The sequence below is a fragment of the Phyllostomus hastatus genome, unplaced genomic scaffold (genome assembly GCF_019186645.2).
Source record: "Phyllostomus hastatus isolate PE091 unplaced genomic scaffold, TTU_PhHast_1.1 phas_contig_34, whole genome shotgun sequence".
Taxonomy (NCBI): Eukaryota; Metazoa; Chordata; class Mammalia; order Chiroptera; family Phyllostomidae; genus Phyllostomus; species Phyllostomus hastatus.
The window spans coordinates 62,480,259-62,495,453 of NW_025333857.1; positions in this window are offsets into that span (position 1 = coordinate 62,480,259).

The window sequence follows — 15,195 nt, forward strand, 5'->3', positions numbered from 1 at the left end:
TGTGCTTTATATCAGCATTTGCCACTATTGGATTAAGATATTTTAAATTTGAGCAAAAATTAGACAATGTAGACCATTGTTTGCAAAGACAATTACAACAAATTCCTCATCCTTGTATATCTACCTTCATCAACGTGTCTGTGCCACTCTTCCTGTTAAGATGTGGGGTTTACTTCTCCACCTTTACATATGAGCTTGACCATGTGAATTGCTTTGGACAACCAAACATCAGCAAATGTGACAAAAGCAGAGCTTGAAGTGTGCTTATGCATCAGGGGTTCCATCTTTTGTGTCTATTGGAATCCTGAGACCACAGTATGTAGAAGCCAAATTCTCCTACTGAAGACCTCCCAGTTAAGAGCCTGCCCATTGCCAGACCTGAGTGAGGCTCCCTAAGGCCCTCCAGCTCTAACCAAATTGCCCGTCAACTGCGGTCATTGTAAGTGACTCTAAGTGAGACCAGCAAAAGAAACAAACAAAAACAAACCTCAGCAAAAACACCCAGGCCAAATTTCTGACCCATATAATTGTGATTCAAAAGACATTTCTATATCCAAATTATTGGGTTGGCCAAAAACTCATTTCACTTTTCCATACCATGGCTCTAGTAGTACTTAGTTGTCTTCAACTCCTTTTGAAACAGTTTTGTTAGATTGTATTGTCACAGCTGTCATATCAGCATGCATTTTTAAAAAACCTATCAAAATTGGTGACTTTTTATGCAGCCATTTTAATATTGAAGATGGAAGAAGATACACAATGTTTTTGGCATATTAAATAGCTTTATTATTTCAAGAAAGATAAAAACACAAATGAAACACAAAAAAAGATTTGTGCAGTATATGGAGAAGGTGCTGTGACTGATCAAACATGTCAAACGTGGTTTGCGAAATTTTTTAATACTGTTGACATTTTGGCCAAATAATTCTTTGCTGTGGGGCTGTCCTATACATTGGAAGATGTTTAGCAGCACCCCTGGCCTCTAGCCACTAAAAGCCAATAGCAGAAGATAGCTGTCATACTCAAAATATCCAAATCAATAAAGTTATTGGTGGAAATGAAAAATGTGTCTTTTATTTTATGGAAAAAAACTAAAAAGGCTTCTTGGGCAACCCAATAATCAGTGTTCTAAACCCATTTTAGTGTGGTTTTACAATGAGAGATAACGGACACAGAGGATATTAATAAAAGGGTATATAGTTAAGGTATAAACCGATCTTGGGTTCCTTATGCCATGAATGTGAATGGAAGAACAAAACTTCAGTAATTCCCTTGTGGTACAAATAGGAGGGAAGGCATGTAGTTTTCTGATAACTGAAACTATTACTGCTTTTGGTTCATGGCCAGAGTAAAAAGGCGGATTACTATGGGAGGGCACCCCATCTCTTCTAATAGGAAATCTCTATACCCAGTTATTTATGTAGGACCACTGAAGCCAGCATCCAATGAGACTTCCCTTCTAGAGACCCTGATCATCCAATGAATCTCCAAGTGTAAGTAACTGTTGGGATGGGGTGGAAGGCAATATTTGTTAAAGCAGAGAAACCATAAGTAGGTCTGGCCTTATGATATAACCTACATCTGGTCAAAGAGGTAGAAGAAAGGAAAAAGAGGCTTTAGAGAAAATAACCACATAATTCGCAGTGCTCAGTAAGCCACTAAGGGAGCACTAGAAGTATTAAAACAATTGCATAATTATTTTAATCATTTTATTAAGTCATTAATATATGAATAAATTTATAATGATAGATTTTTTTAAATATTGGTTTGTTGCCTGACAAATTGGTTTTATTATACTGGTAGGCCTATAAAATAGTAGTATCCAAAAGCTCTTTTCAAAAATTAAATTATTTTTTAAAATAACAAGTTTACTAACACTTCCAGAATTTTTTTTAAATTCCACATATTGATATCTATAGTAGGAAATAATTTTTATCAGTAAATATTTAGATAATGTACTAACTTTCTTTGTCATACCTAAATCTAATTTGGTGTCTGCCTTTTTCTGAAGAATATTTTTGATTTTAGTATGGTCTTTTTAGCTTTGATATTTTCACTAAATTGCATGCAATCTTTCTCAAAGTTATAGTTAAGAAGTTTAAAATGGTTGCCATCTTCAATTGACTCTTTTCAGTAGACTATAATATTGACAAAATAGGCTCTGTGTATACTGAGGTAACTAGGAAGCTCAGAACAATTTCTACTAAGTAGAGGAAATTATCAACTCCATTATTTTTACATTAAAATGTGTAAATACTTCAGCCTAAATATTTTTATAGGCACTATCTTCTCCCCTCAATTTATGCAAATAATTTTTTCAACAAATATTTTTACAAGAGTCATTAAATAAGTGATACTATAATTTAGATACTGAAAAATTGCACCCCTTCTTGATTTTACTGTTACTATATTGGGATATAGTAACAGAATATAAAATTATTTAATTAATAGTAGGAGACCCTTCAAAAGATGGTTGCTAAAAATCTAGATACTTCATAATGACATTCGACCTCATTTTCTGCCACTGCCCACACCCAATCATCCTCTATCAACTGTTTCAAGCTGATCGTTAAAATTTTTTTGAAGGAGATTCAAAAATTCAATACTTAACTTTTGTTTTATTAAAAGGGTATTTTTTAAAGATTTTATTTATTTATTTTTAGAGAGGGAATGGAGGGAGATAGAGAGAGAGAGAGAAACATCAATGTGCGGTTGCAATGTGCGGTTATGGCCTACAACCCAGGCATGTACCCTGGCTGGGAATCGAACCTGCTACACTAAAAGGGCATTTTTTAAATAATGATTTTATTTATTTTTTTTTAGAGAAAGAGGAAGTGGGGAGAAAGAAAGGGAGAGAAACGTTGATGTGCAAGAGGTACAGCTATCAGTTGCCTCTGGCTCGCCCCCAACTGGGGACCTGGCCCATAACCTAGGCATGTGCCCTGACTGGGAATTGAACTGGTGACCTTTCAGTTTGCAGGCTGGCACTCAATCCACTGAGCCATACCAGCCAGGGCTAAAAGGGCACTTTAATTTTATTGATAATTAAAGGATTCATTGAAAATTTTAAAAGCATTACCAAACAATTAAAGCCACATATAGTTGTAGATCTGTATCACACAGTAAATGATGAAACACCCTGTACCAAGTGCATTCTGCACCACTGTGTTGGGAACCGCCCTGCCTGGTATCAGAAGCTGTAACCCCTGCCTAGGCTAAGGCTAAGGGAACGCCCTTGGAACTGTAAGCCAGCAAGGAGACAAAAGCTTATCTCCCTGGCAGGAGCGCTGCTTTGGCTGCTTCATTCATAACTGAACCCCAAAGCTTGGTCAGTTAGCCAAAGATGGGTAAGATTCCCCAAGGGGGGAATGATCTAAGACAGGCACGATCACGTGGGAGGCCCCCAAAAGAAGTACTTTGGCCTCAGGTGATCAGGCCTAAGAAAGAACATGTAAATTCCTGTGAAACCTTCTTTGTTTAGAATGCTCTCAGTTGAATGAGAAGGGTCCAAGGAGGAAGTTAGTTTGTTTCTTAAAAGTCGTACAGCTCTTTGACCCTGACTCAAAATAGATCTGCAGAGTTCCTTGTTGTAGATTGTTCCTTACTTCCTCATAATGAGTAATGTGCTTTACCTGAATTATTATGCAAGACCAGCCCAATAAAAGCAGGTTTGGATGGTAAATCGGCGCACTCCCCACTAGAGGGGGTGGCCATCCCATCCCTACTTCTCCACAGAAACTAACCTGTCTCTGTGCATGTTTTTTCTCGAGTTTTGATGAGCCATCCGCAGCATTCCATGATCACTGCTGGCCGGTGACCCATGCATCACCACTGTCCATGCCAGGGCCACTAAGTCTTTATTTCACACACGTGTTTCATGCATACCTCACTCCTTTATTTCTCACTGGCCTACCTGCCTGGCCACTTCCTCCACCTCAGAGCCTGTGATGGGGCCATGCCATGACTGCATGGCACACCAAGTGGCCAACAGCGGCAGCCCTGTTGAACTCTTTATTTCTGCATCTCTGAACACAAAAAGGGGTGTGGCTTTTCCTAGCTATGTGTTTATGTGCTGATTCTGAAAAGGAAGGGTTGGTTCTTTTTGATTGTAGAAAGAGTCTGAGAAGAAAAATGGGCTATGGATGATTGCCACTCAGACTGAACTCTAAGTCAAAGGAAGACCTCACCGTTCAGTGTGTCTCACACTCTGTTGCATAAGACCATGGTGAAATCCAGGACAGGATGTGGAGGTCTTCCACACCGTCCCAGCTAATTTAATTGCAACTCTTTATAGTAATAAATTCTGAAAAATTGGCAAATGGTAAACCTGGACAATAGGTCAAGTGTCCCAGGAAAATTGCATCCTACGGTCACCTTACTTTAAAGTGTTTCCTTTCCAGCAGCTACAGTCAAACAAGTGGTATTAGACTTAAATCCTTGTTAAAAATGATCTTAGTTCATTGGCCTTGAATAAGTAAGGGATTTTTAAAAAAGATTTTATTTATTTATTTTTAGAGAGGGAAGGGAGGGAGAAAGAGAGAGAAACATCAATGTGCAGTTGCTGGGGGTCATGGCCTGCAACCCAGGCTGTACCCTGACTGGGAATCGAACCTGCGACACTTTGGTTTGCAGCCCACACTCAATCCACTGAGCTACGCCAGCCAGGGCCGAGGACCCATTTCTTGAACAAACTGAACAGGCACCTTCTCCAGGAACATTTCCTTTATATTACAAACCCACGCCAAAAGTGTGACCTTTCCTCTTTTTTGTCCTGCATAATATTGATATCCACCTTCCTAGCATTTATTTATTTTTATCCTGTATTTATAGTGACCCGTGGCTCCTTCTTGTGCCCTTCCACCCCTTGATGTATTGTGAGCTGCCTGAGGACAAGGCACCAGAAGTCATTCAATTTTGCAGCACAGGCCAACGCATCCTTAGTGTTCTGTGCTTTAATTGGAAAACTTAATGTATTGTTTGGATGCATTTTAGTTTAACCATTTTCACTCAGTTGCAAAATGTAGAACTATTATTTCTTTTATGTAGTTAACACTCTTCAGTCTTTTCTACATTGGCTTCTAGTCATATATGTTTCCACTTGACTCTGAGCATAACAAGGTCCTTTTTCCACTTAATGTCCTTCACACATATTGGTTCTTCTGCATGAAACACCAGTCTCTCCCAGTACATGTGCATGTGGTGTGTGTGCTCACACAGCCACATACCACACACCTTCTACATGGCTTTTCCAGCCTTCAAGTCTTAATTGAAATGTCAGCTGCCCAGAGAGGACTTCCCTGACCATTCTATGTTGACTACCCTTTCCTCAGTATACCATTCTGTGCATTGAAATCCCACTGCTCCTTTTTGGCGCATTTTTCCAGTTTGTCACAGTGCACTTATTTGTATTTATCTGTCTCCACAACTATGTTATAAGCCCCATAATGGCACGGAGGCCTATTTCATTCACCCCTGTATACCTGGTGTTTAACACAGTATTTGATAGGGAGTTGTCACTCAAAATATACTTGTGGAGTGTATGAGGTTCAATGTGCTTTTATATAACTTGCTACATCCAAGTCTTCCTACAGTCCTGGAGGTTAGAGATGGCCAATGAGAATGTTTCTATTTCACACAGAAGGATGCCGAGCCATAGGGGGAGTTATCAGCACCCTGCAGTGAATCTGTGAAGAAGCTGATCTAATGTCCTGATTTAGCCTGTTATCCACAACCCCAATTCTCCTGCTCCTTCCAAACTGGAAACAAAGTTAACAAGTGCCTTTAGCATGACTTTGACCAAGGACTTCTCGGGAGACACTCTGAGAGATCTCAAATGCCCACTCGGGCAAGCAGCCTTCAATCAGAAGTCGGCACATGTTGCGGGCTCTGAAATGGGAAACCTTCTCTGTGTCACAGCTGAAAGCACTACTCTGGATATTTAAAGCAAGCCCTCTTTTAAAAAATTAATGACCTGAAAGGGGAGAGAAGAAGCTGCCTATGTAATGCAGAAAGAGGAGCTGGATGACCACAGCCCTGGGCCCTCTCCAGATGATGTCACCATCAGTCCAGACAATAAATTTGTAACAACGAGGCTGCAAGAGATGGGGCAAAATTTCAATAGAAGTCAAAGGCGCTGGTGGCAGCAGAATCTAAAGGGAGGAATTTTTAAAAATCTGGCTGGCATACAGTTTTCAGTTCCCTGGGTAATTAGATTATCCAGAGAGCAGAGCAGAAACCACAGTGAGCTCTGGCCCCGGGATCCATCGGGAACGGGCCAGGTGGCAAACGGGCTCTTTTCTGTTGTGCCAGTTATGCGAGCCCTCATTGCTTGAAAGAGCAGCAATGGGAGAGCACTTGATTGGCTTTTTTTTCTAGAAGTCAGCTACTCTGTTAACATGCATCATAAGACATGAACCCAGAGAAGGTTTTCTCGACCATATAGTACCTCACCAACTTACTTGTCCCTTCTGGGATCTGTTAATGGTGACTTCTCTCTGGATGTGGTCTGGAGTATGTCATCCCTTACAAAGTTTATGTTGATCTTGGCTATCTCACATATGTTCTTTATTACTTGAGGTGTCTTGTTTTGAAATACTTTTCATTCCATCGGCAGTGTTAGAATGAAATCGAGCTCAGTTAGGGTGGCAAATCTAGACCCAAGGTCTTATAGGATATATCATCTAGGGAATCTCATAGATATTTATAAGTATAAATGTTTGATACGGGAATGAATGAATGTATGGGTAGGGTTGAATTCTTGCATAGGGTTGCAAGAATCACCAGGATGATTTAACTATTTGTGAGGCACATATCACCACCTTTTTCATCTCAATTCTGGTAGTCCCAGTGCTAGGCTGAGACACAGTGGATCCATATGTTTACGAGTCAGTCATCTCAACTGAGCACTCATCAAGCCTATACTGGTAAGATCTACTTCTCTCTATTACCATCTTCATCCAAGCAGGTCACTTCTCTCCTGGCCCACCAGAGTGATATTGTATACACAGTTTTGCCTGCAGTTATACTTGCGCCCCTCCCACATACTTTCCGGTGCCAGTTGGTGTTTAAAAATATTGATTGGTTTTTGTTATTTCCTTGCTTAAACACTTACATGGTTACCTGTTGCTCCTCAGTTGAAAACCAAGATTCTTCTGTGAATAACCTACAAAGACCTGTGTGGTCTGATGTGCACTGACCTCTCCAATCTCTACTTAAAGACGCATGGTTTCCTTGGTCACTTTCTTCAGCCGCATGGCCATTTAATGCTCTTGAACATGCCTTGATCCTTTCCATCTCTGAGACCTCCTACTTACTGTGCCTTTTGTTTGAGGTGATACACACACTCATACTTGCTAAATTCTAATTCATGCTTCAGGTCTCCATGTAAGAGACTGCATCCCTGAAGTCTCCTCTTAACCTGTTGCCTCAGTGAAAATCAGTGCACACACACACAATAGCTCATCTCATAATGTAGCATTCCCTCTCACATGGTAGAACATTTTCCCATGTATAACTGTGCATTAGTTTATAAGACCAGTTGTTTAATTGATTGCAAGTTGTGTGTGGGCTTTGTTTACTTGAAGTGCATTGCTTATTCCCAGAGACTAGGGGATAGCATATGATCAGTTAGCATTTGTCAAATGAATCAAAGACAATGTATCTCAGGTTTCATGACCCCAAGAAATCAAAGACATGAGTTCAATTCTGAGAGGCCTTGGGGCACTATAGGCCACAGTCCACAAAACATATGATGATGGTGATGACGACAACCTGCATTTACTGAGCTCTTGCTAGGGGCTCAATAAATATAGAAACCTGAGCTAGTAGGTTTCTGTATATTTCTAATTCAACTCCCTCAAAAGTACTGAGAAAACTGAGGTTCAGAGAGATCAGATGCCCTGCCTGACGTCAGACAGAAAGTGCCAAACCTTGGACTTGGAGCCAGGTCTGCCCAACAGCATAATCTGTTCCTTTTGTAGTTCACTTCAGGCTTCTTCTTGTGATTATTGAGAAATAGTTTTCCTGCAGCCTGGGAATAAACCAACAAGTCAGAGGCCATACCCCATGGGTGTAGGACAGGGACGTGACCGTGTGGGCAAAGGAGAGAACACCTCGGGAGAGGGCTTCATGGAAGAAAGGGAGTACTCTGTGACGGCGTGCAGGGGAGCCTGTTTCCTCGCTGGCCGAGGTATGAAAATGTTGCTCGTTGATGTCTTCTTGACAATGAAACTGAGTTATGATGGTGTGTTGATACATAGAAGTACTAGAGCACAGGGTGTAAGTTGTAAGAAAAAGTGAGGTGGCTGTCTTTTGAGGATTTTCCCAAATGGCTAGCCGAAAAAAGTTCAACTGCAGCTGAACATCTGGGGAAACTGTGTCCACATCTGCAGTTTTCTCTGCCCCAAACCCCAGCATCAGTGAAGTTCTTCCTATGGTCTAAGAGGCTATGGTCTATGGTCACCATATTGCCTACTGTCTAAGAGGGCTAAGTAATCAATTATTTTAAAAATCCAGTGATGGTTTTCCTTTTTTCAGCTGTTACTGTTTTTCCATAGCCTCTTAAAAAGAACATCATGAATTTAGTTTCTTAACTTTCTAAATGTTTGAAAAATTGTACATGAATTGCTTGAATAATAAATATATGTGAATGAGTGAAGCTTACCACTACACTCATTTAAAAGAAAGGATTTGCTTAGCAAATAAATAACTTTGATATCGTTGGAAAGAATGTTTAAACACTGTAAAGCGAACAAGCTATTCTCAAGCACTTTACATACCAACTACTGATAAGCTTATTACAAATCACTTCTCTTTGTTTACCAAGATATGTCCCTAGAGACACCTACTCGGGAACTCTAGATTGAATTAATATATCTTCTTCAAAAGATAATCTGCATTTATTTTAAAACTTTGTGTAATTCAAAGCATTATGGATCCATACCAATAGATAGGTATTAGAATTTGGAAAGTTTCAATGTTTATATAATGCTTTCTATTTGGGAGTCTGTTCAAAGGCCACAGAATCTCAAGGTTCTATTTTTTTTCTCTGTCTTTTTTTTCTATGCCCCAGTTTCAAACGTATGACTCGGCTTACTGTAACCGAACGCTTGGATTCAGAAAAGGAGGTGTTCAGAGAAAAAACCACCTCAACAGCAACAATATAACAAAAAATGGAACTGCATATCGAATCTTAGAGTTCACTATTTTAGTTTCTAAAAACACTGGCCTGCATTTAAAACATTTTCTTACAACATAGTAGTAAATGTCTATTACGCTCGCACCACTGTGCAGGCACCGGACAGATAGAAAGAAGTGTGTCTCTAAATCTTTAAGAGCTTACTCTTTTTTTTTAAGATTTTATTTATTTATTTTAAGAGAGGGAAGGGAGACACAGAGAGAGAGAGAGAGACATCAATGCGCCATTGCTGGGGGCCATGGCCTGCAACTTAGGCATGTGCCCTGACTGGGAATCGAACCTGCGATGCCTGGTTCTCAGTCCGTGCTCAATCCACTGAGCTACGCCAGCCAGGGCTAAGAGCTTACTCTTGCTAATGAAACAAGATCTTGATATGCATATTGATATACCTCAGTGGTGATTTTGCTCCCCACCCCACCCCCAGAACATTTGGCAATGTCAGGGGACATTTTTGGTTGTCACAATTAGGGAGGGTGCTGCTGGCATCTAGCAGTTATGGGCCAGGGATGCTGTGCAGCATCCAACAATTACCAGGACAGCTCCCCTCGCCCGCACAACAAGGGGTTACCCAACCAAAAACGGCAATACTGTGGAGACTGAGAAACACTGCTATAGATGTTGATATGAATTCACTAAAACATGAGATCCTTCATCTAGAGTTCTTGTGGTCTTCATCTCTGAACCTCCAGTGTCTAGCCAAGAGCCTTGCCCATTTAAGCAGTTATTAAATGTTTGGTTGTTGTATGAATGAATCAGTAAAAGGGTGAGGGGAACTGAGGCATGAAACAGAAGGATCAATAATCAGTATTTTATTTACCTTCAAAAAACTAGTTATGAGGGTCAGAGTTTTTTTAAACACAGGTTGGTTTTCACAGCACTAGTATGACTACTACCTTCACAACCCCTGCCTGTGTTGGGAGACCACTGTCTGCCAAGCAGTGTCTATGCATCTGGCAATGAAGACACTCCAGATACTCAGGAGGTTAGGTAGCCTAGAAATGGGTAGCTGCAGTGGGCTTCCGCTGGAAATTCATGTCTCCATGAAGTTGACATTTTCAAACATTTTTGAAAATGGTTATAGTGCTCTTCCAATAGACTTTATTTTACTTTAATAATTTTTTAATCTCTTACTTATTCTGCATTTAGTAAGCTCACATGAATATCATAATAATAACTAATGGCCTTATGATGCTGAGATACATAATTTACCAACATTCAGACTCTGTATGCATGTTAATGGAATTCATTATATTTCAGAAATTGCCCTGAGTACAATGAATTTTAACTACATCAGAAAAAAGATATTCTAGAGGTACAGAATTTCCATATTCCCAATGAGAAGCTTGCTACAAATTTAACGAACTTTAAAATGTAAGTTAAATAGTTAAACATCTACTTATATAGAGTATACATTTAGTTAAATATATTTAAAATTATATTTCATGACATAATATATTAATTTAGAAATATGAGTTCCCTTCTTTTATTTAATAAAACAATCTTATTCGAATTTTACACATATTTTTTAATAATGCTTAGTCCTGAATAGATCATCTCCTTGAATTTCTACCACCAAAATTGCTTCAGACACAAAGGTTTGTAAGCCATATAAAGTTCTGTTCCCTGAGATTTTATTTTCCTAAATGAAAGTACTCGTTCATGTATGATTATGAAAAGGTCTTTTTCTTCTTCCTATAGATGATTATTCGAGATTTTCACAGTGGAGCCACTTCATTTATTACTCTTTGAAGTGCTGTTTATAGGGCTTATGTGCACATTTTGCCATAGTCGGGCCATGTTCTCCCTCACTCTATTTTCTTACCCCCTCCCCTTCCCCATTATATTTCCGTGAATGAAGAATGAAAGGCACAATTCTGAGGGGGAAAACCATACCTGATACTGAGACATGTGCAGCGCATTTTCTCATTGACTCCCAACAGCAACCCTTTTAGTTGGCCTGGTTATTTGCATCCTAACCTCCTGAAGTTCAGGGTCATGACTGTGCGAGGCACAGGCCATGTAACTCATGGGAGCTTACAAGCCACTCATGGCTCACAAGCCACACCCAGGTCTCCCAGATCGCAAAGGGTATTCTACTTATCATTTGCCTCAACGAGGTTTCATAAGGGTAGAGATCAACTGGGAAGGCCCTGCCAGGAGAAGGTAAAAGCATAAGAAAAGGAGAAGTAACATTCCCGATGACATATCTTCCCCCAAGTTCAATTTCCTTTCCAACTGAAGTCTAAGGCGTTTGCTCAAATGACTGTTTTTTTTGTTTAATTTTTATACATTGGACTTGATTCATTTAACAATCTTTAGACATTAAGTACATTCATAATAAAAAGGTTAAACATGATTTATGTACCAAATGCTATCAACTCCTGATATCAAAGTTAGGCAAAAACATTTAAGGCTTTTGTTTTAAGACAAAAGACACAAAAATAAATAGAATTTTAAAGCAAATTTGAGACTAAAATATTACTTTCATTAAAATCCTGTAAGTAATTTGCTTTACCACCAATGAATCTTTAAGATATAGACTACCTATATGTGATTGAGCTTTAGGTTTCCTCATCAATAAAATTGCTAAACCACAGTGCTGGTGTGAGGTTGGAGGAGATAAAATATTTTAAGCACAGAGCACCAGGCCTGGTTCACAAAAAAGTCAGCCAAAGTTCATTAAAAAGTTTGTTCTTTTCTGTTCACTTCCTTCAGACTAATAGTGATACTTGAGGGAAAGTATCAGAAGATGCAAAAGTTCCAAAAGGAAAAAAGTTAACCTGAAGAAGCTGATACAAAAGCCACGCTTTACAGCACAGGTGGCAAACACAAGGCCCATGGGCCGAATCTGGCCCTCTACCCTGTTTCATCCAGCCCAGCACCTTGTTTCTACCCAGCAGCAGAGCCGAGCTGTTGCTTAACTGTTAAGGAGCAGTTACATTTAGACAGTCCTCAAATTACATTCAGCCTTTGAAGGCAACCGCAGGGCTGATATGGCCCCCGGTGAACATGAGTTTGACACCCTGCTTTACAGGCTTAGAGATGGGAAGTAATTTTCCTAAGGTCATCAGTTATTAAGTAATAAAACTAAGGGAAGCTTATTTCAAAGAGATCAGTGGTGCTAAGCCTTATTTTTTAATTATGCAAAAATTCAAGGTCCAGTCTCCAAAAACTTGATTCCAGTCTAAGATCTGGAATGCAGTTATGGAGCTTCGTCATCCTCAGAACTCCACTACACCCAATGGATTCTGGTTCTCAATTCTGCGCTGCTTAAACCTGGGCACGGTCAGCCAGCAGACGGCAACACAGCTTCCGTTCCAAACCCCACTACTGATTGGCAAGACACTGAACTTTGGTGAGTTTCAGACCTGTTTAAGGCAGTTTTGTCTCATACAAGACAAAACAAGACCATTGAGCTGGTAGCAAAATGTCTTCTGAAGGATAAATTAGTTCCTTAACGACAGTAAAATAAATGTTGCCACTAGTCTTTAGTAATTAAGACAACAAAGTTGCTGGACAGGTGCTCAGAGATTACCTTTTCAACAGAGTTCCGATGCAGGAGGGAGGACAGGGCTCCAGAAAGGAGAAGTGACTTGTCTAAGATTGCACAATGAATCGTGACCAAGCAAGAACTAGAATTTCCTATCTCTTGGGACTCTAGCAACTAAACTGATATAAATACATAGACATACACTTAAGAAAGCACATTATAACCTCTCCTTAAGAAACGACTTTCCCTAAGAAAACACACTTAGGACACTCACAATTTCACTCTGACAGCTTTGGCCATAGCCTGTTGTGTGGAGTGTGACCTGAATAGGAAAAAAGTGACATCACTTCTAGGACATCTGCCCCTGGTAGGTAGCATCTAAGACTGTCGCCAAGGACACTTCTAATCTCCTTGGACATGCTGTTTCAGCTACTTGCTTGGCTGACATCAGCCTGACTCACAGCTTCAGAAATGGCAAGATGTGCACAGTGAGGAACGAAACAAACCCATGCCCCAGCTAGGTCAGGTTTGCCAAAAGCATCTCCAAACTCCTGTAGCTAACTGGAAATGACTGCCGAGGGCCTACCTCCACTCTGCAGCTGAGCAACAAAAGTGCCTCCATTGGAGATTTTACCTCCCATAGGTGAGCTGAGATCATTTCTGGCAACGTAGTACTCCCTATTTATTTTTAGATCAATAAAATGGAGCTCATTGGTTGACTGCTGGGTGCACACAAATCATTTGGAAGCTACAGCTCTGAAAAGATGTCTCCCAAATGAGTGTTCTTTCATGTGGTTCTGTCTGCATTAATGAGAAAAAGAGGCTGATATGATGTCCATGAAGCTCCACTTCATTATTTTGCTTATTGTGTAAACACGGGTGTGGGTAAATCTGTGTGCCTGCTTCTGTGTGTAGAAGACAGATTATCCTTACAAGCCACTCAGTAGTTCTTACTTTTTCATTCATACATTCGTTCAAGGATATTTAACAAATGACTATTGTGTGTGTATTTTACTACATAAAATTATCATGAGCTGCTGGCTAAAGTAAAACAAGCAGTAGAATTACTTCCACATTTACTCAAGCAAGTGTTTACTGAATGCCTTCGATATGGTAGACATTATTCTAAATGCCCAAGACATAACGCTAAATAGAATAGAGTCTCAGTTACAGAAGAGGACATCATCGAGTGAGGGAGGTAGCTGTGTAGAGAGAAACACATAACACAGTACAGTACGTGATAGAATAGGGTCTGCATGGACTGCCATGTGAGCAGAGACATCTGAGCAATGAACTCGGCCCAGGGAAAGCAGAGAAGGCTTCCTGGAGGAGATGATGACTGGCCTGGGGTTCCCCCATGGTGAGGAGACACAAAAGGATAACAACAGAGCTTTTCAGACATGGGGAACAAACCTAACTTTCTTTCTTTGGGAGATTGAAGCTTCCTGGGGGGAAAAAAGTCTGAGAAAGCCCCTGAAGATTCCCTCCAGGACCAAGGGCCAAAAAGAGAACCCCTATGTGTCTAGTACTCTCAAATTGGACTTACTGCACCAGTCCAGAAATTACTGCTGCGAGGGAAAAACACGAAGGAGCCCGTGTGGTTTTGGAAGGTGCTTTTCCCTCTGAATCACTGCTCCACAACACCCAAGCAGAAGCTCACTGGGTTTCCCTAGCCCAGGCCAAAATAAAGCCTTGTTCAAACCTAAGCGTTAGAGAAGAAAAATGAGGACTTTGTGCATCGGATGCTAGAATAATCAAACTCACCTTTGTCAATTCAGTAGTGCTATGAGTATATAGGCAACCCCCCGAAAGGACTTGGAAGTGTCACAAAGTTTGGGGGTACCCAGGAGCAGGATTCTTCCAGAATTAAGAAAGTTGTGGGTTGTGTCCTGGCCTGAGATTTTTGGAGGCTTTTGTTCAAATAGCAGCTCTACCACTAACTGTCTAGGCTTAGTACAATCACATTCCTTTCTCTAGGCCCCATTTTTCCCTATTAAAAATAGTAATTGGATTATACCTCCTAGTGTAACTCTTAACTTTCAGAATCCATTATTCTGTTTAGATATATTCAAAGCTTAGTAGATCTCTGTAGATTTGGACCATTCATTAGGAAACAGAACCATTTTGGCCAGGCCATGGTGAGACCCGTCTGTGCAGGGGACTGGTGAGCCCAGCGCTTCACAGACACCGAGAGACAACCCTCAGTGAATGGATCGCATTATTTGTTTACAATTTTTCCTTCCCTCTCTGCCTTTGCTATGGTTCTCTGGCAGAATATCTTTCCTGGTCCCAGCACTTGGGCAGCACTTTGTGACTTTCTTGGAGCAATGGAATGTGGGCAGAAGTAACAGTGTGTGAGCTTCATCCTGAGACTTTAAGAGACATGACACATATATGTCATCCTTTGGGAGGCTTTTCCTCCTGCCAGGAGAACAGCATGCCCCACAGAGACATTGCTTCTCTAGCCTGGGTGCTGGAACAAAAATCTTGGAGTTGACCTGAGCCCATC